Raw genomic sequence first — 19,528 nt, 5'->3', positions numbered from 1 at the left:
TTGCTCTGAGTTACGGGATGGTGATGGGAGAGGGGAGGTGTGACAGATCTATTTGAGCTGGAGGTACTGCCTGTGCAGGTCGGGATGGTTGTGCTTGGATGCTGAAGGATGCAGCTGTTATTTTTGGGAAGGTGGCAAAGGCTTTGAATCCAACCAGAAACACAGCTGGTGGAGCAGCAACTCCCTCCTGCTCCACTCACTTCTCCCTGCAGCCATTCATCCTCAGCAGTTGTATCCAGTGCTGTATTTTTGCAGAAATTACTAGCCCATCAATCCAGGCAGCTATTTCTTCCCCCCCCCCGTGGCTTCAGGAGGCAGTCATTCCGCAGCAATACAAATATTGAAACGCTGTGCATGGGGGATTAGTGACTCGGCAATTAAAATATTTGACCTACATCTTGTTGAGTACCAGGAAGGTCAGATGGAGCTGTGTTTCTTCCCAAAACTTTTGCCCAAAGGAATTTCGTTATTGCAGCTACTTATATTTGAACAGGCTGTTTGTTTTCTACTGGGTATAAAGGGAAGGGCTTGGGGTGCAGACCTGTGGGGCTATGCGAGGGCTGAACCCCTCAGCAGTGACTTTGGGGGTGCCAGGAGTGGTTTCGGGAGGCTGGTAGGTGATCTTCTCTACAGCACCAGTGCCCCTGGATGTTTACAGGACTCTTCCTATAAACACCGCGGAGAACAAGCATCTCCTTTTGTTCCTGAGATTGTACGTGCTGAGAATCCTCGTCCAAACAAACGAGCGGGTTTTTCTTCCAGCAAACATCACAGATTTTTTAAAATTTTTTTTTCCCTTCTCCTTTTCACATGTTGTTCACTTTGTTCTGCAAACAATGTTCTTTTTAAGCCTGGGCAGAAAACTCTATCTGTCTTCAGAGCATGATGTGACGGCAGCAGCCAGCGATGTCCGCCTGGCGATGAGAGTAAGCGGAAATCATTTATAAAGGTCCTCTCACCCCAGAGCAAGGGGAGGGAGGAACAAAACCAACCCCTGCAACACTGCTTGGCTTGGAGGGTTGGGCATGCAGCTGGGGTTACAGAGCTGGTAGTCAGGGGGGTCACAGATACCCCCAGCCTGAGATGTGGCACAAGCCCTCCTTGGTTTTGAGTGGCAGCAAGTGGCTAACAGGGCTGGAGGATGATTCTGAATTTGCTGCCTTGGACCATGGGCTGTTGGTTGTTTCCCCAGAACCTGTTCGTATAGCTGGTAGCCCCCCAGCAGCCTGGAGAAGGGGCTTTTGTGTGATAGGAGCCATAGTTTGTACTGTAGCTGGGATCCCTTGTTGTGGCTGGGTCCAGCAGCTCTGCCTGTGGCTCCTGCTGTTGGGCGAGTGTCTCCTGAGCTCCAGGCAGGGCTGCTGGGACACTGAGCAGCAGCCGCCCCATGGGAGGCATGATCTCGGGGGGCTGGAGCCCCTGTCTCCTGGAGCTGAGCAGGGGAGGCTGCTGGCATCTGCTAATGAGGCATGGAAATGGCTGCAGCCCTTCATGGGCTGTTCCTGGGGAAGGGCTGCGCAAGGTCCACGTGGCTGGTCTGGGGGTTGCTGCTGGCTCTAACACCCCAAAATCCCAGTGCTCCTTCCCCTCCCTGGGAAGTAGGCTGGTGCTCAAGAGTCTGTCTTGGAGGAAGAGGAGAAGCCCAGGCCATCATCTCTCCTCACTGGTGCTCAGACTGGAGTCCAAGAACCCAGTGGGAGCCTGGCCGGGATGGACACCCTCCCCTCCTGATCAAAACCTGACCCTGATGTTTTACCTGTCTGACCCAGGAGCTTGAACATTTGCCAAGAGACTCCAGGAACAGGTTTACCCAACAGGAACGGTGTTGAGTTTTGGCAGAGGCACTGTTTGGAAATGGAAACCCCCAGGCTCTGTCATCCTGGATGGAAGTCAAGGCACTCCCCCATCCCTTCTGCTGCTTTCCAGTGGGATGATGCTCCCCAAAAGGTGGGGGGTTGGGGTGAGAAATTCCCAGTTGCTGCTCTGCTTTCACCTTAGTGAAGGTTGTCACTGCTCTGTTAGCAATTACGCTGCCTGCTCAGGTCCTGCTGGGCTTTCCCTGCCTCCCCAGGCTCACTCCAGGTGGGTTTTGATAGCTTGTTTTTATTGAGTCGTGCTGGCCTTGCTACCAGCTTGTGAGCCAGCAGGGAATGGGGAATTGCTGACTTTGGGTAAATTTGTCATTAGAGAGAAAACGGTTCTTCAGGTTCCTCCCTGAGTAATGCACAACTTAAAAAACACAACCAACCACAAAACAAAAAAACCTCTCCCCAACAATATATACGCTGGCATGGCTCAACAGAAAAAGCACTTCTTTTTTTCATTCAACATATTTTCCTGCACCCGCTCCCTGATTTTCTTTAGAAAATGAACTTCTGGCTAAACCTATTCAATCTCACAAAGCATTTCAGTTTTGACAGGAGTGCATATTCTGGAGGAACGTGGTTCCATCAGAGTTTCTCCAGCCAACTCTAATCCCAAATGCCTTGCTGTGACTAAACCTCATTTCTATGTTAAGTACTTTAGCTTGCCTGTAAGGGCCAGGTAAAAACTCAATCAGTCAGGTAGCCTCCCTGCAGCTGTCTTGTTAAACATTGGGGCTTTAAAATTTTTCTTCTTTTTTCTTTAATGGAGCAGAGGTGGAAGATCCCTTGAGAAAAGGCACAGTTTGATCCTTGATAAACCAACCCCAAAATTTACGCTGGGAAGCTCCCTTACATGATGGGAGATGAGGGGTCTTGGGGGTCCTGGTCCCTTGGGGCTGGGCTCTGTGAAGCCCTTTGCTGCTTTGTCTTTTATTATCCAGCATCCAGAATGGTGGGGAAGGGGGCGGGGTGTGGAAAGTCAAGAAATTCTAAAGAAGCATCTTTGAGAAGCGCAGAGTGCCTGGTGCGGGGGGCAGCCCCAGCATGCTGCCTGCAGTCCTTGGGGAAGAACATCTATAATTCTCCGCTCTTGCATGTGCACGTATACCCAGGGATGGCCAAACCAGCAGCCCAGCGGGGCTGGCTTTGAGGGCCAGGCTGCTGTAGCAGAGGGTGGGCTTTCCTCTTCCCCCAGGGAGCTGGATGACGCCTTCCCTGGGTGCTGCACCATGCGATGCTCCTTGCTTCGCACGTTTGCCATCCCCACACAAGGAATGCGTGTGTCACCTGTGTGTGGCAGGAGGATGAGGTCCCCTCGGGAAAGGAAGGCTGGAGGAAGTGCTGCAATGGTTCCCTGTGGGAATTGCCCCTCCCTGGTCCTTGCAAGTTACCGCATCAGAGCAGCAGGTATCGCCCCCCATGATCTGTCGTGCAAAACCCACGTCCCAGGTGGGATTCCCTGAGCCACCCCGGAGGGATGAATACCCCAGGCCAGGGGCAGGAGCCTTTCCCCAGCCCTTTACGAGCTCCCTGCCCTCAGCTTTGCCGGGTGCTCTGTCCCTATGGCCAAGCTGCGGCTTTGATCCGGTGCGTGCCAGCAGCTGTGTGTGCTCAGCACCGGCGCTGCAGAGGCTGGCACCGATCCCAAACTCACGAGGCGTTTGGAAAATATGTGTGATTGCACAAAATGGGGGAGGGAAGCATCTGAGGAGATCACGGTGCTTCACCTCGGCTTTTGGAAATGTGAAGTTTTTGTTTCAACAAGAGTCAGAATACTCTGTTTGGACATTAACTTTTTTTTTTTAAGTGGGGCTTTGCCTTTTCTGCTTTGGAAAATGTCTTTTAACTAATCTAGAGGAGAACTGTGATTTTACAAGTGGGTGCAATAGCCTGGTGAGAAGCTGGTTCATTTTGGATTGAGAAAACTGTTTTGAGCCTCATGGGAAAATCATTTATAATTTTGTCTTTCACTTAAAAATAATTTGTTTCCATCTGAATGTATGGTTTTCTTTTGCTCAGCAAGCCAAAGAATAGCTCAGCCCTTCATCTGCCTGGCTCTGGGCACCACTGAACTCCTGTTTTCCAAGCTCCCACCCTCTGAATACCTGTCACAGGCAGCTGATCCAGCCCATCCCTGTTATCTTCCATCCCTGTTATCTTTCTAAAATCTAGTGCTCTATTTCTTGCTGTCCTGGCTTCCCTAACACAGCCCAGGTCTCTGGTGTGGATCTTGCCCGGGGCATGGAGCGGAGGATGGAAACTGGAATTTTTGTGCTCATTTTGACTGTTTCTTCCCCTCTGTTTGCAAAGTTTGAACACTTGCCCCTGGCGCCTGCAGCTGCCCAGTGTCACTTGATGCCGCGTGCTTGGGGACAGGACTTGAGCAACTTGTCAGGGTTTTGTGTTTGTTGCCGGACCCTGGATGCCAGGGCTGTGGCTGCCAAACGGACCCATGTGCCCTTCCCCAAACCCGGAGAGCTGCCTGTGAGCGGGCAGCAACGGGACAAAGAGGCCTTGCCAATAACAGGAGACCAGAAATATTTGCTGATGCGTTCTTCTCCACTAGCTGCAGCCACAGAGACCCGAATTCTCTGTCTGACTCTGTTCTCTGCTCAGCCCGGGGATGGTGGTGGCACGGCCAGCCCAGCCTGGGCAGCAGCGCTGATGGAGAAGCTGCTGGTGCTGTTTCTGCAGGGATGAGTTTGACCTTGCTCCTTGTCCAGATCTGCCCCAGGGAGCCTGGGTACTACAAGTAACTCTTGGGCTGCTTTATTTTGCAGCGAGGGCTGGTGTGAAATGCCCCTTGCGTAAGACAGCTATGGGTTGTTGGTGGTTACAGCCTTTAAGTGACCTGTCAAAGAGGAGCAGGGAGCCTGGGGCAGGCAGAGGGACAGGTTGTGTCCTGCCTGCTCCCTCAGCCCCTTGTTCCCACACCTCTGAGCATCCTTCTACTGATGTCTGAACCCGCCGTGCTCCTGTGTGATCTGCTTTGGCAGAAAGGTTATGTCCCGTGGATGGGCAAGTCCCCCAAGGCTGGTGCTAGCACGGGAAGGCAGCAGTGAGGCTTGAGCCCATTTATTTGGTAGGGGTTTGGTGGTTTTGGGGTTGGTGTTTTTTTTTTTTTTTTTTTGGATCAAACCCCCTGTGCAGCCATGTCGGTAAATCTCCTGGAGATGTGAGTCCAGAGGGAGGACACTGAGGGAGGAATTAGCCAGCGCAGCCCCTGTTTCAGTTTTCACCTCAATGAGCAGCCTGGAGGGAAAGCCAGCCCTGACATTTTAAGTGCTGTAGATGCTCACAGGTTGTCCTCTGCAGCCTGCTGACACCGCAGCCCAGCTGCTTTTACCCCTGGCTGTGTCTGTCCATGGGCCCTCTCCAGCCTCCCAACTCCAGCGGGCTCCAGGAGGTTGCTTGGGACAAAGAAGGACCTCATGTGCCTCTGGCCGTGCTGAGAAGTTTGGGGGCTAACCTGCAACAGAGGGGACTGGCATCTGAAATTGCCCAAGTGGTGAGAGCTGAGTGCTGGCAGAGGTCTCCTGGCTTGGTGTGATGTCTCCATCACGGAAGGTACTTATGGTCCAGCCAGCTGGCTGTGGCTGCGCTGGAAGGACTGGCCTTGCAGTGGAGGGATGCTGGGCTCTCCATGCTCTCTCCAGCTGTGTACCCAGCTACCAAGTCCTGGAGCACAGATAGTTTGGGGGCAGAAGCGACTTGCCATTTTGACCCCTTCTTCTGTCCTTTTTTTTTTTTTTTTTTTTGCCATTAGGGATGGGCAGCCCTTCGTATACCAGGGTTTCTCCTGGAGCCTCCTCTGGCAAAGCTGTGGAGGTGGGTCACCAAGGGTTCTACAACCATGTAACAGGTCCACACTGGGGAAAGCCCCTTCTGGCCCTTGGGCCACCTCTTGTGCCTCTACCCAGGAGGACATCACTGTACAACAAGGCTGAACCGTATCTGACCCCAGGCCAGAGGTACTTATATAAGATATTTACTGTGTGCCCCAAGACCGCCTTGGGAAAAAGCCAACATGCTGATTAGGTGACATCTGCTCAGGATGGGGTGGATTTTGTCTCTGAGCATCTGCTGCCTGGTCTGGTGGTCTCGGAGGCGCTGCCCTGAGGTTGTTTACGTAAGAAGCCAGTTGGACTCTTGGTCTGCGGCGAGCCCTTTGGGAAAGCCTCTGCCTTAAGGAGGTGCCTGTCTGACCCCTGGGGTGTCCAGCCTGCCTGGGCTCTACTACCAGCAGCTATCGGTCAGCTGGTTGCTGCCACGCTTTCCTCCACCCTGTCCTAAAATAGTCCACCCTGTGGGTGGGGGAAAGGGGAGCTGAGCACGGGTGGTGGAGTGAGGAGAGCAGAAAGGGGATCAATGGTTTCTCCCAAGTGCAACGAGCACCATGGGCAGCCCAGGGGAGCTGCCCTTCAATGTTTCTTTTGGAGCATCCCATGGTAAAAAGCCAAAGCCATGCTCATCCCAGCTGGCCCAGAACATGGAGCTAGCACTGGACTTACGCACGAGGCCTAGGAAATCCATCTGCTGCCCTAGATCCTCCCCCCAGACACTGCAGGTCATGACAGCAACAGATAAGCTTCTTGCCTCCTGCTTTGTCCTATATTTTCTGGGCAGGATCCCAGTGTGACATAGTCTCTGGCCTGATTTTGGGGTGGTGGCACACTGAGGGCACGTGGTTTTCCCAAACTGGCTCTTTTTCTGCTTTCAGCCACGGATGAGGAGCAAGGCTCCCACCTCTGGCCAGGGGGCAATGCCCTGGCTGAGGTCTCAAGCACTTGTCCAACAGACGCGGCCTGGGCGCCTCTGCATGCAGTGAGGCAGGGGCAGTGCCTTTGAAATCCTAAAAAAGGTATCGTGACGGCGTGGAAAATGTACATGCTGTCAGCTGGGGTGGTGGAGGGTCATGTTTTATGGAAGATATGATTGCTTGTACTAGCGTTGCTCATGATGAAGCAAGGATCAGCCTCCCCCAGGCGAGCAGTGTGTGCATGGAGGAGGAGAGCAGTGGAGGAAGAGTCGGAGGAGGATGCTGGGGAGCGATATCCCCTCGGGACCCTACTGAAACAAGCCTTAATGGGTGAAATTAAGCTGAATAGAAAAGGAAAATTTCCTGAGATGTGTTAGAGCCTCCCAAGGGACACAGCACACTCCCAGCAGCATGGTCCCTGCGGCAAACACAGGGATGCAAAGGGTGGGAGCAAACCTCAGCGTGGGAGCTGTGTCCCGGCCATGGGGCAGTGCTTGAGTTTGCAGCGAGCCTGAACCCGTGGCATGGCACAGGGTCGGCTTGAGGATGCCAGTGCTAGGATGCGACGGCTGATGCTGCCAGTGTTCGTGGTGTGGCTGAGGCTGGAATCCAGCTGGAAGCTGGATGGAGCAATCCTTTATTAGCAAAATCTGCGGTGTTTCACTGGCTACAAGTGGCATCTCATTTTGTCAGCTGGCAGAAATACAAATATCCCGCCCCCCCCCCCCCCCCCCGCACGCTAGCCATTTTGGGGGAGAAGTGGCTTGCGGGCTCTGTGGCTTTTCATGGAACAGACTGTTGCTCCTCACTGATGGTTCCTCAGGCCCAATCCTGCCTTTGCTTTTTTCTCCTGGGTGAGCAGATGCAAAGGCTCTGAGCCTGGGGAGCGGGACCTGCTGGGCATGGTGCCACTTGCATTCAGTCTGCAGAGAGCTGCCCTGCACCCCTGCATGGCGGTGACCGATTCTTGCCCCCATCAGCACTTTCTGGGCCCCAGGACCTTGCGTGTGGTCTCATAAAAGCACCACAAATGCTCACCTTGGCCGCCGTGCTCCTCCTGCAGGCAATCCGTCTCCTTCCCTGCCCTCCCTCCCTCCTGACCACACTGAAGCACCGCCAGAAACCAGAGGTACACAGGGATGGGTGCTCTCCTTTTTCCAGATCTATCTATGGCAGTGCCACAGTTCATCGCTCCTCGTGCCCCGAGTTCAGCTTCCCTGAGCTATTTTGGTCGTGTTCCCTGCTAAGTGGCTGCTGCCGTAGGCTTCGGGATGCTCTGGACATGGAGATCAGGTCTGAGCATCCATTTTTCCATCATCCAACTGCTCCTTGATGTTCTCAGCTGCTCTCTCAGGCTGAGACCACCCCAGTAACCCCACAACCCTATTGCACAAGTATTTGTTCTTCTGCATTGGGCCAGCACCCCTATTTTCTCCCTTGCTGGGTGACCACGTAGCCTCTCTGAGCGCTCCAGGGATGAGAGCAGTGCCCACAAACCCATGCCGTCCTCCCATCCGTCCTCCGCATCCCCTGGCCCATTGTCTTCCCAAAACCCACCAGGACTTGGCCCTCTGCACCACTGCGCCGGCCAACAGCATGGCCTGGCAGAGCCGGCATCCCATGCTGACGGCGATGCCAGCGCCCGGAGCAGATGGTGGCAACCGTCCGGTCCCTTCCCCATGGCCGGTTTTTTCAGCCGGGAGTATGGTGGCCTTGTTGGGTGGGCAGGCGGCGAGACAGAAGCCAGCTCGGCCAGAGAGTCAGGGGCGAGGCGCGTTAATGGCAAAGATAATGGCTATTTTTAACTTGGATAGATGAGAGCTTATTTCCTGACTCGGCTCGTGTGGTGGAGCGGCATGTGTTTCTCCTGCTGCCCATGCCCAGGGGATGGGGGGAAGTGGCTGTTTTGGGTCGTCAGATGGCAACCCTGAGCCTGATGATGGCCTTCCTAGGAGCAGAGGTGGGAAAGGAACGGGGTGCCGGGAGTGTACCCCATGGGGATGTCCCGCAGCCCCGTGGTGGGCTGGCATGGCTTGAGTTTGGGGTGTCTTGCCTGGGCTCTGGGATGGCTGCTGCATCCATTGGCTTTGGGTCTTTCTTGGCTTGTACTTTGGAGTCCCAGTTCTACTGTGATCTATGTGGGGCTTCAAGCCTTTCTCCCACAGTACCCTGTTTCCCTAAACAAATCCCCTTGGAGCAAGCAGGGCAGATTTCCACGGGAGCAAACCTCAGCCTTGCCATGGGGGATTTGTGAACAACCCTGCAATTTTTGGTGCTGAGCAAACCCAGGTTGCTATAAACCCCATTGTCTCCTGCTGTTGGGCTTTTGGAGGGGCTGTCCATGTCCCCGGGGCCAGGCTGCTCACCGTGGGATGGGGAGCACACTTGGGTAGTGGCACTGGGTCCAAGCATCCCGGTGCCATCAGGAGGAGGGGTGACTTAGCATGTTTCCCCAGCCCCGCTCCCCCTGTGCCTCCTCCTCGGCCTCTTCCTCCAGGAGCCCTGACACTAATGCAGCGTGAGCGTGGGATTTATGGGCGGCAGCCCTCCAGTTGGGCCATCCGTCTTGATTAAATTAGCCCTAATGGCTCTGTGCTGACTTGCTCGCTGCCCTGCGCAGCCGCACTGCAGGCATTGGGAAGGGACCTGCCAGAGACCCCACTGGGTGCACCCCTCGCTTCACCCTCTCGCCCTCCTTCCCTCGCTTCGAGGGATCCCAAGGAGGCAGCCGATGCCAGCCTGGCTGCAGGATGAGGCTGGATCCTGATCCAAGCCATCTCCAGCCGTGACCCTGCCAGGGCCCCAGGGCTGCACCCAGGGGTGGGCGTGCTGCGGGTGATGCCCTTCCCCACAGCTCCCCCCATCCAGGGCAGTGGTGCCCGGAGCTGGCAGCGAAAATGGGGGGACCCCTCTGCAGGGGGGACCCTGGGGCTTGCTGGGATGGAAATGCCAGGCTATTTCTTTGCATTTCCCGCAGCAAACCAGGGTGCGAGGGGTAAGCCACCAGCATGGCAGGGAGTACCAGTCTCACCAGTTCTGGCTGCCCAGCTCCATCCTGCCCTCCCAGACTGCCCTCCCAGCTGCAGCCCCCCAGGGTGCCCACATCTTTCCCTGCATACAAGCCCCAGCCATCTCCCACTTGCTGCTTTGCTGGAGCAACACCCTGCTCCAGCAGCTTGAAACTGCTGCTGGCAGCCCTGGCAGAGCACCACGCCAGGGAGCAGCGGGCGAATGGGGACGAGGGCTGGGGACCCCACAGTTGCTCCCTGCATCCCAGGCGGTGCCTCCCTGCCCAGCCCTGGCCCACAGCCAGCTGCTCGCCCCAGCCCTGCAGCCAATTTCCAGGCTGCCCAGCACGTTAATTATATTTATTACTTGAGGGAGTGGAGGGCTGGCACCGCTGGCTGGACACCGGGGCAGGGGGGATTAGGCAAGCTTTCCACAAGCGATGGATGTGGTGGGGTGGCAGGAGAGGAGCAAGCCAGGGTGTGAGGGGCTGCCTGACAAGCAGAAAGGAGCAGTGTTTTGGGGTCAGGACGCTGATGGTCACCCGTCAGTCCCCTGGGTGGTTGTGCTTGTCATCACCGCGCCCAGCATGCAAGCTGGTGTCCCCTCCAATCCGCAAAACCCAAATCCCCGCTGTTAGCTGAGCATCCATTGGGGTTTAGATATACCATGGCCAGAACGAGGCCCTGCAGTGCTTCTCATCTGGGGATTTCAGAGTGTTGGTTAAAATTCAGTATTTGTGGAGCTGGTGCAGTGGGGTGAGATGGGGCAAGCTGTCGTGGAGAGGGGAGAGGAGGTAGCGCTGCCAGCATCGCCCTGAGATGGGACGATGGAGTTCAGGAGTGTTTGGGTGCAGCGAGGGCAAGCACAGTGCTCCATCACTGTGCCGGGGGGAGGATGGGAGCTGGGGACAAGAAGAGTCACTGCTCTGGGATGCTGCTGAAGGGAAGAGGAGAAGGAGGGTTTGCTGGTCCCGAACCCAGAGACAAGGAGCAAAGAGAAGGCTGGGAAGGAGCGGGAGGCAATGCAAAAGGGAGATGAGGCAGGTGGGAAGAGATGAGGCAGGTGGGAAGACAGCCTCTTGGTGTGCTGGGGGGTTTTATGGTTTTTACGTGACCTGCCAGCCGTGTGACAGCCAAGCTGAGCAGTGTCGAGTGCGGCTGTTGAGGCTGGAGGTCTCCCGGCTGTATTTCTTTTTTTGAACAAAGCCCGCGAATCTCCAAAAAAGGAGCAGGCAGCAGCCCTGGGATCTCGCAGGCAACCGAGTGTGGAGGAAGTCTAGCAAAAATTACAGATGGTGGCTGGTTTGCATCTCCCTCTGGCTGGCAGCCAGCTGGGGTTGTGAGCCCACTGCAGCATCCCCCTGCCACCCATTCCCCTTCGCAGGGGGGAAAGGCTGCCTGAGCAGGGTTTCGCTTTGACCCTCTCCAAAAAGGCCTGGCTGTTATAAGGACAGAGTGACCTGGAGACACCCAAAGACTCCCAAACGGCTTAAAATAATGCTCAGCACCAAGAAATAAACTTGGACTCCAGTCAATCTTGCTAAAAAAAAAAATTAAAAAATCCCCGCCTGCAATAAAAAGAAGTGGCTTCAGTTCCTTAGCCCTCCCTCTGCCCCCGGCTCCTCTCGACACACGCAGCCCCCTGCCCCTTAACCCAGCCGAAAGAGGAGCAAAGCCTCCGGGGACACGGTACCCGCCATCGATTTTTCATGGAAGGCGCCCAGAAAGGCCAGCGATGGTCTGCGGGGCTGCAACCCCCCGGCCGCAGCAGCCGGCGTGGGGGAGCTGAGATGGATCCGTCGGGAAAGGGTTGTTGCTTCATCGCGGCTGGGGCTGTTGGAGCCAGGGCCGGGCTAGAAAAAGCAAGCGGAAGCCATCAAGGTAGAGGAGAGGAAGAAGAAGGGCCGAAGGACTCGGGCGAAGCAGCCATTAGGAAAGTGCTGATGCAGAGGTTCACTTGTGTCTACGGGCAGAGTTGGAGTAGTTGCTGTTCGCGGACAAAGGCGGTAGGAGGGAGTGGAGCTTTGTAGAAGCTGGAGCCTGTCTCACTGGGTGTCTGTGTTTCATTCCCTGTCAAAAGGCTGGAAGCTGGGGGAAAAAAGCAGGGAAGCGGCGAGCTGCAGCGCTCGCTCAGGATCAGATAGCAAGGAAACCAATAGCGGAGAGAAAAAAAAAAAAAAAGAGAGGAAAAAAAAAAAAAGAAAACCAACCCACATCAACCAACCAACCCACCCACCCTCCACGCTGAGGCTGAACCAGGCAGGTCCCTGCCAACTCCACAGCACACAGCGAGCAGGGAAGAAGTCCACCCTCCCTGGGCAGGAGCGGAGTTGAGCCCGAAGGATATTTGATGACACTTTGGCGACGATGGGTCCCCCAGCATCTTCCAGAGCCCATTTGAGGGTGAAGGCTCTGAAAGCGCAGAGGGAGTTTGAAGCTAAATTCACCTGAGTCTGGATCTCTTGGTCGCTGGGATTTATCTTTTTTTTTTCTTTCTCCAGGGGGTGTCAGGGGGAAACCAAACCAAGAAAAAAACGTGGTGTTTTTTATTTTTAATCTCCCTCTTTTTCTTTTTTTTTAAATTTTTTTTTTTCTTTTGGAAGAAGATATTTTTTTTCCTGTGGTTGGAATGGAGGGATTGGGTCTGTGCCTAAGAAGCAGCAGCCAAACGTCGGTCCTGGGAGAAACCCAAGTGGATGTGGGGTCCCCCACCAGCTAACTCTCCAGGACCCGCAGCCCCACGGCCGGGGGGGGGGCTGGATGCAGTGAGAGGTAAGTGACGGCTCGGGCGCCTGCCTGCCAGAGAGCCGGGGCGACGGCTCCTCCGCTCCTCCAGCTCTGTCTTAATCCCAAGTCAGAGGCGAAAACAGCAGTCTCATAGTGAGTCAATCACTTCCACCTATTGCAGTCCTAATGGAGAAATAAGATGAAGTTTTGCAGCAGCAGCAGCCTCGCAGGTGAAGTTCCCCCCCCTCGCCCCCCTGAAATGCCAGGTTGGGGGGGGGGGTTTGCAAAGCTGGCCGCCATCCCCATGCCATGGGCCCCCTCCCTCCCCCACCAGCGGCAAGGGCTTGCTGCTGCCTTTTGGGGAGCACTGGTGCTTCGCTGGGCTCCCCCTCCCCTCTGCTCGCTTCCCCCGGCCAGCTCGCTTTCTCAACCAAAACTTTTGCACACCGGCTGGTTTTGGAAATGCCCGTGCGGGGTTATGCCCCCGTGCATGAGCACACATGCGGATGCACGCGTGTGTGCGATGCACACTCGTGTGACCCTCTTATTGCCGCCTGCCTGGCCCTGCCTGCCTGTGCCAGGGGCACGCCGGGGGTGAGCCCCAAAGCTCTGTGTGTGTGTGGGGGGTGCTTCGAAGGCAAACTGCAAAGCGCAGGGAAAAAAGCAAAGCAAGCCGACAACGACAGCAGCAGCAGCAGCATAATTGCATCACTGTAATAGTATCAGCACTGAGCACGAGCCAGGCTAGTAAAATTGTCCAGAAAATGAGCTGTACTAAAGTGCCTCCAGTTAGCAGCACCTGCACGCCTTCTCTGGGTGCTCAAGGCTATTTGTATTTTTAGAAGTCTCTCTTTAATTATAGAGCAAAGAGTGTTAGAGGGAAAATGGTGTGTATTTAGCAGCATTCGTTCCTGGACAGTTTTGCAGGGACCATGAGCACAAAATCGCCGAACAAGGGGGTTTTCTGCCCCCTGCACTTGTGATTTTGAACCACCTGTTTTGCAGTGGTGTCGGTAAATGAGGGCTGGGTTTTTTCTTTCCTGTTCTTAGAAAGCGTGGTGATGACTTCCCTTGCGTGCGAAAAGGGTGGGAAGCAGTCCCGCTGCCTTCCCATGGCCCTCTCTGCACCCCAAATGGACCCCAGTCTCATAAAGGCTGGGAGACCTCCCTGCCCCCAGCCCGGGGGTGACACCACCGGGGACAGGGGACTCGTGTGCCGGTGCTGGGTCTCCTGCAGGCACCAAAGAGCTGGGGATGTTTCACAGCTTGCTGCAAAAAAACCCCAAACCCTGCGACAACTCATTTTGCTTCTGTAAAGCTCCTTCCCCTCGTCCCCTTCTCCGCAAAAACTTTCCGGGGCCTTTTGTTCTGAACAGCAGGTGAAATTCCCTTTGTATGAACACAAAGCAACGAACCACCAGAAAATAATGAAAACAAGACTAAAAAAAGAAATAAAAAATAAATTCCTTGCCTGCTCCTTTCAGGCCTGGAATAACAGCAAGCGTTCCCATCCGTGCCGGATAGGCTTAATAAAGCGTCAGCTTTGCTGGGGAAGGCACCTTAAGGGCCACTTCATTTCTCGCCTCTGATCTATGACACGCTTCAAAATCCTGTATTGCCTCTGCTGCTCTTTACCCGAAAGAGCTCCTTCACCTGGGAAGTCCAGGTGGATTTTTTCTGAGCCCTGAAACGGCCCAGGGGTCATGGTGAGTGCCCTGGGAGCAGCCAGCGGTGTTCCCTGGTGGCACGGCACGGTGCCGTGGTGCTGCGCGATGCCGATGCTCCGGCCATGGCCGCAGCCTGCCGGGAGGTTCTCCCCCTCTCCCCACCTGCCAGCCAGGGCTGCAGGGGTGGCAGCACAGGGCGAACCTCTCCCCGCTGCGGGCGAACTTTGGAGGAGCTGCCAGGGGAGCTGCACGGCCAGTGCCGGCCCGGCATTTTCTCCCCCGTCGGTGCCAGGTTTTAGGGTGTAAATGTGCTTGAGGGGCACGGGAGCCTCACCCAGCCACAGTGCAGGTAGGAAAGAGGATGGCTGGCAGCTCTGAGGATGCTGTCACTAGAAAGAGAGGGAGTGCCGTCACTGGAGGGGATGCTGGAGGGACAGATCCATCCCTCTCCCCAGTTGCCGCTCGGGTGCGTGGCACGGAGCGGGCACATTATGTAAGCAGCAATGGCAGCACCGTGCCCCGCTGTGCCGTGCCATCCTGCTCCGCCACTGCCAGGCCCTGTGTGGCCTCAGCCACCTCCCTTAGCCCCTGTTTTCAGGGTCCCCTGTGGGTGCGGGTGCTGCCGTGTCACCGCAGCGGGGAGTGCAATCCCCTGTGCTGGCCGGGAAGGCCGGGGTGGGGAACGGCTCTGAGCCCAGGGCTTCGTCCGTGGTTTCTGCAGAGTTCATGGTTGTACCTTACCCAGCACTGGCTCCGGGGTCCCCAGCCCTGGGGAGGTGGCACCTGTGCTCAAGTCCCTTTCTAGGCTCTTCTGTGCCCCTTGGCTAAGGTCCAGCCTGGCTTGGGTTTGACAGCACAGGGCAAGGGATCAGAAGGGAGAAACCAGCCCAGCTTGCACCCGTTCCTTGTGCTGCTGGCTCGCTGCTGGAACTGGGAATTGTCCTCCGAGCATGGGCACACTGGCTGGCAAAGGACCTGTGTCCCTGTCCCAGATCGTGAGCCTGTCCCTTCATCCCAGCTGCAGACCCCCATGGGTCCCGGTGCCCAGCTGTCCAGCTGCCCTGCTCCCAGTATTCCCGAAATGGAGGGAAGGAGAGGAAAATGGAGCATTAAGGGGCTCAGAGAGCCCCTGTGCCCCCAGGACTGGAGCACGGCAGGTGCCTTGCTGCCCCCGGCCCCACTCCAGCTTCTGAGTTGGAGTGGGGTGGAGAAAGGGAGGACTGGGGTGGCAAGTCGCGGGGGGGGGGGGTCTTGGTGCTGGTCCCCACAGCTCTGGGTGACTGCAGGCCTGTCACCTTACTGGGACATGCCCCTCTTTCACTGTTCCTGGCTTGTTCCTGCCTTGTTCCTGGCTTGTTCCCTTGTTCTAGCTCAGTCTTTCAGTCCCACCTCGATTGTTTGATCCCAGCTCGATCCCGGTTCCCAGATCACTCCCTGGTTCCCAGCTTGCAGTGAGGCAGGACTGCCGGTGGGCGATGGTTTTTTTCAAAGCTCTTTCAGATTCCCCCGTTGGACTTTCGAAGCATCTGGTATCACTATCTCAGCGTCATTATGAATTAATTAACATTAATTCCCTGTTCTGTTGTCTCCTATTGCCAGGAGCCTTAGCCTGGGCTTTTTTTCCCCACCCCACCCCCAAAGAGAAATAGCCAGATCCGGACTATGCCTGGCAGAAAGCCAGAGAGAAGCCACGTGGTTGGGGGACCATGGGCTCCCCATCCCTGTCCCCATCCCGCACCGTGGCAGGGGATGCTGCCAGGCCCCTGCCAGTCCCTCAGCCAGGGTAGGGCTTGGTCCTGGGGAAGCCGCGGTGCTGCCAGCTCTGCCTGCCTGCTCCTGCTGCCAGCACAGGGCACAGGTCCCTCGCGGATGGGTGATGCCGGCTGCACCATCTCTCATCTCCCCTTCCCCGCAGGGCTGCGGGGCTGGCAATGCTGGGGCTGTCCCTCTGGAGAAGGATCTCCCCTTTAGCTCTGGGAAGTCCTGATCCTGGCTCCCCAGCCTGTGCTGGAGGCACCAGGGATGCTAAAGCCAAGGATGCAGTTCCCAGGGATGCTGACCCCAAGAAAGCTGTCCCCAGGGATGCTAATACCAAGGATGCTGTCCCCAGGGATGCTAATACCAAGGATGCTGACCCAGGAAGGCTGTCTCCAGGACATGCTGACCCCAGGAAGGCTGTCCCCAGGCATGCTGACCCTCTAGAGATGCGGGGATGGGGATCTAGACATAGCAGGCTGGGAGAGAGTCCAGGATCCTTTGTCCCGGCTGCATTCATCCTGCTCTGAGAGTCACCCCACAGGAGGCACAACCCAGGAGTCACAACCTGACCACCCTGCTTCGTTTCTGAGCTCTCACCTGCATGGGTGAGCCCTGGTAAAGTTGTGGCTGGGAGCTCCAGAAGGACTCAGTGGGATGTGCAGCACCCACTGCCTCCCAGCCCCGTCCCACCCCATCACCCGCCCCACTCCCTGCCCCACAGCAACACAACCCTCCTACACACGTATGTCCCCCCCTGCTGCCCCCCTGCCACCACCATGTGCCCCATGGTAGGGCCACAGCAACCCCCAGGGCCACCCCAAGCCCCCTTGCACCCTTTGCAGTGTGGGCTGAGTTGGTGGGGGTCCCCCGCCTGCTCCGTGAGCCCCAGGGCTGAGGTGGGGTTGGGGTGGCAGCCCCCGGGGGGGCTGGGGGATAACCCTGGTGTCCTACATCCCTGGAGCCCAGCTCGGGCTTACGTAACGGCCGTGCTGCAGTCTGCTCTGCTCAGCTGCCAGTGCCACCGGCAGAGCTGCAGCGCGGAGCCCATCTCCCTGGATATTTGCTTTTTGGGAGAGGGGGGAGGGAGGGGGACACTTGGGGTGCAGGGAGCCCCAGGGGGTAGCCAGGACCTGAAGGGGATGGTTGGCACGGCACAAGGGTTGGGGTGCCTGTCCCCAGCCCTGTCTGTCTAGTGACCTTGGGAGCTGAAATCCCCCCTGGGTGGCAGCACCCTGTGGAAGGAGGGGCTGGGGAGGGGGAGAGCAGAGGGAGCCCTGTCCTGGCCCTAAGCAAAGGCTCAGGTTAGAGACCCTGCTGGCATCTTCTTCCAACCATGCTCCCACCTCTACCCTCCTCGGAGAGCATAGCCCCACTGTGCAGATGGGGAAACTGAGGCAGGAGGTGGTGACCTCCTGTGGGGAGCAGGTACCAGTGTCCCTCTGGACAGGGAGAAGGAGATGGGACAATTCCAGTCCCTCACATACGCCTGGGCTGGAGATGCCCTGGTCCAGCCCAAGCTCTGGCCCCTTGAGCCGGTGTCCCTGCTTGGGGCGCAGGGGCCCGCTGGCACCCAGTGCAGCATCTTTGCAAGGAGGTGCAGCTCTGCACGTACCATGACCCGGTGACACGGGGGCGGGGGGGACAGCAGGCCAGCCATAGCACCCTTCCTGCCCCCAGCTCGAGTTCCCAGGGAGGTGCAGTGTGCTGGAGCAGGGACCCTGGGCAAGAGACGGCCAGATCGCGCCAAGGACGTGGTCTGGCGGGGGGGCCAGCGCATCACCGTGCCTGACGGCTGCCAAATGCTGGGGTGCACCTGGGAGCTCCCCCAGTGCCAGCAGCCACCGGCAGCGCAAGGGCTAGGGGGGGGTTCAGGGTGCTGGTAGCAGCACTGAGGCTTGGAGTGGTTCTTACGGAGGGTCCCTCTCCAACCAAAATGTCATTACAGCTCCGCCCCAGCACAGCTCCCCTCCGGCATGGCTTGCAGAGGGCTCTGTCCCAATGGTCACCCAACGCTGTGGGGACCTGGTGGGTCTCTGTCCCACCCCGAGGGTGCAGGGTCACCTGGTGCCACCAGCACTGGGTTGAGGTGCTGAGCACCTCATGGCCGGTGCTGAGGTGACCTCAGTGGGGGCAGATGCCACCACCCATGGGTACCACCCACCTGCAGGGACGATGCAGGCATCACTGCAGCACTGTGGGAAAACCCAGTAAGATCCTGGTGCAAAAATGTCACATCACCCACCAGTGAAAGCCAGGACTCCCCCCAGGGACTGAGTCCCTGAGACCCCCACCCTCCGTCTCTGCCTTTGCCCCTTGTTCCCAGGCCCAGCTGGCATTTCTCCTGGGACTCGGTGGGACAGAGCCCAGCCATGCCTGGACACGCCGCTGAGCACGCTGCCCTCCCGGCACCCCGGCCAGCCCCAGCGCCCACGGTGCTCGGCACAGGGACCCTGCACCCTGAAGCCGGGGGGAACCAAGGACGCCAGTGAGCTCATCCCTCCTGCCCGGGCTGGGAAAATCATTGCATTGTGCTCGCTGTGAGAGGCTCAAAGGCCTTTGGTTCCCTTTTAGGACACGGCTGGAAAGGAGCCACTGAAACAAATGCCAGGAAAAATAAGCCTTCAGTAGCGGCTACTTTCTTCGTGGGTTTGGAGGGATCCTGATGTGGATCCCCCACCCTGGGGAGCCCTTTGGGGAACCCCCAGAGATCGGGCTGCAGGGATAAACCTCCCCAGGGCTGAGCAGCCAGCGCCGGATCAAGCTCTTCTTTTCCAAAATGCCAAATCCTGCTCTGCTGTGTGATTCAGATGTTTGGGAAAAGGGGGGTCGAGCGTTACTCTGGATCGTGCTGTCCTTCATCTCTGCAGCAGCCCAGGGGAGCCCTGGCACTGCCAATCCCACCGAGGAGCCGGGACAAACGGCACAGTGGGATCCCACTCCCCAGCCTTGGCTACCCCAGAGCCGGATCTGGCAGTGTGGTTCTCGGCTGGGCTGAGAACGCCCTCCAACTCGTTACACAGGGGGGGCCAGCTAATCTCCATCTGACAGCGAGTCATCCTTCCTACCGCGCTGAAGGCTGTAATGACAATGTACTTAAAGGGGCTGATGAATTAAGTGCATCTTATAAATACATCAGATATTAAAATTCCTGTATAATTACAGTGCAATGGATTATGTGTGGTGCTGAAGGGGAAGCAATTCAGCGAAGCAAAGGAATTACAGTTACAGAGGAGAGCCAGCAAGTGTAATTACACAGAGCTCTGCTCTCACGGTGGTGTAAAGCGAGGGGCTGGTGTGGAGCTGCGGTGGGAGCGGTGCCCAGGGGGCTGCTCCGGGATGCTGCAGGGGTTAAGGAAAGTGAGTGGGACCTGAGAGGTTTCTTGGAGGGAGAGGGCTTTGCTCTGCTTCATCTCTGGGGGAGGAAAGCAGCCTGTTCCCCGCGATCCAGCTCCAGCCAGCTGGGCCTGGGGGCTTTGTCCGTCGCTCACCCCAGCACCCAGCTGCTATCAGCGCACACCCGTACCCTCGCAAGTGACACAGCAGTCAGTGCCTTAGCAGCTCGAAGATAAGAGAATCTGATCCCTTTCCCTTTCCTTTCCTTTCCTTTCCTTTCCTTTCCTTTCCTTTCCTTTCCTTTCCTTTCCTTTCCTTTCCTTTCCTTTCCCTTTCCTTTCCTTTCCTTTCCTTTCCTTTCCTTTCCTTTCCTTTCCTTTCCTTTCCTTTCCTTTCCTTTCCTTTCCTTTT

General features: G+C 56.8%; 1 protein-coding gene across 1 annotated transcript in view; it reads left to right on the top strand.

The window, feature by feature from the left end:
- Positions 1-11,490: 11,490 nt before the first annotated feature.
- The window catches only part of KCNJ12 (potassium inwardly rectifying channel subfamily J member 12), a 36,310-nt gene continuing 28,272 nt past the window's right edge, over positions 11,491-19,528 (top strand). Inside the window, exon 1 of the mRNA XM_056336696.1 lies at positions 11,491-12,404. The gene's annotated coding sequence lies outside the window, so the exon portion shown is untranslated. The remainder of the gene's footprint in view (positions 12,405-19,528) is intronic.

The sequence above is a fragment of the Falco biarmicus genome, chromosome 4 (assembly GCF_023638135.1).
Source record: "Falco biarmicus isolate bFalBia1 chromosome 4, bFalBia1.pri, whole genome shotgun sequence".
In the NCBI taxonomy this organism is placed as follows: Eukaryota; Metazoa; Chordata; class Aves; order Falconiformes; family Falconidae; genus Falco; species Falco biarmicus.
This window is presented reverse-complemented; position numbering and strand designations above follow the sequence as displayed.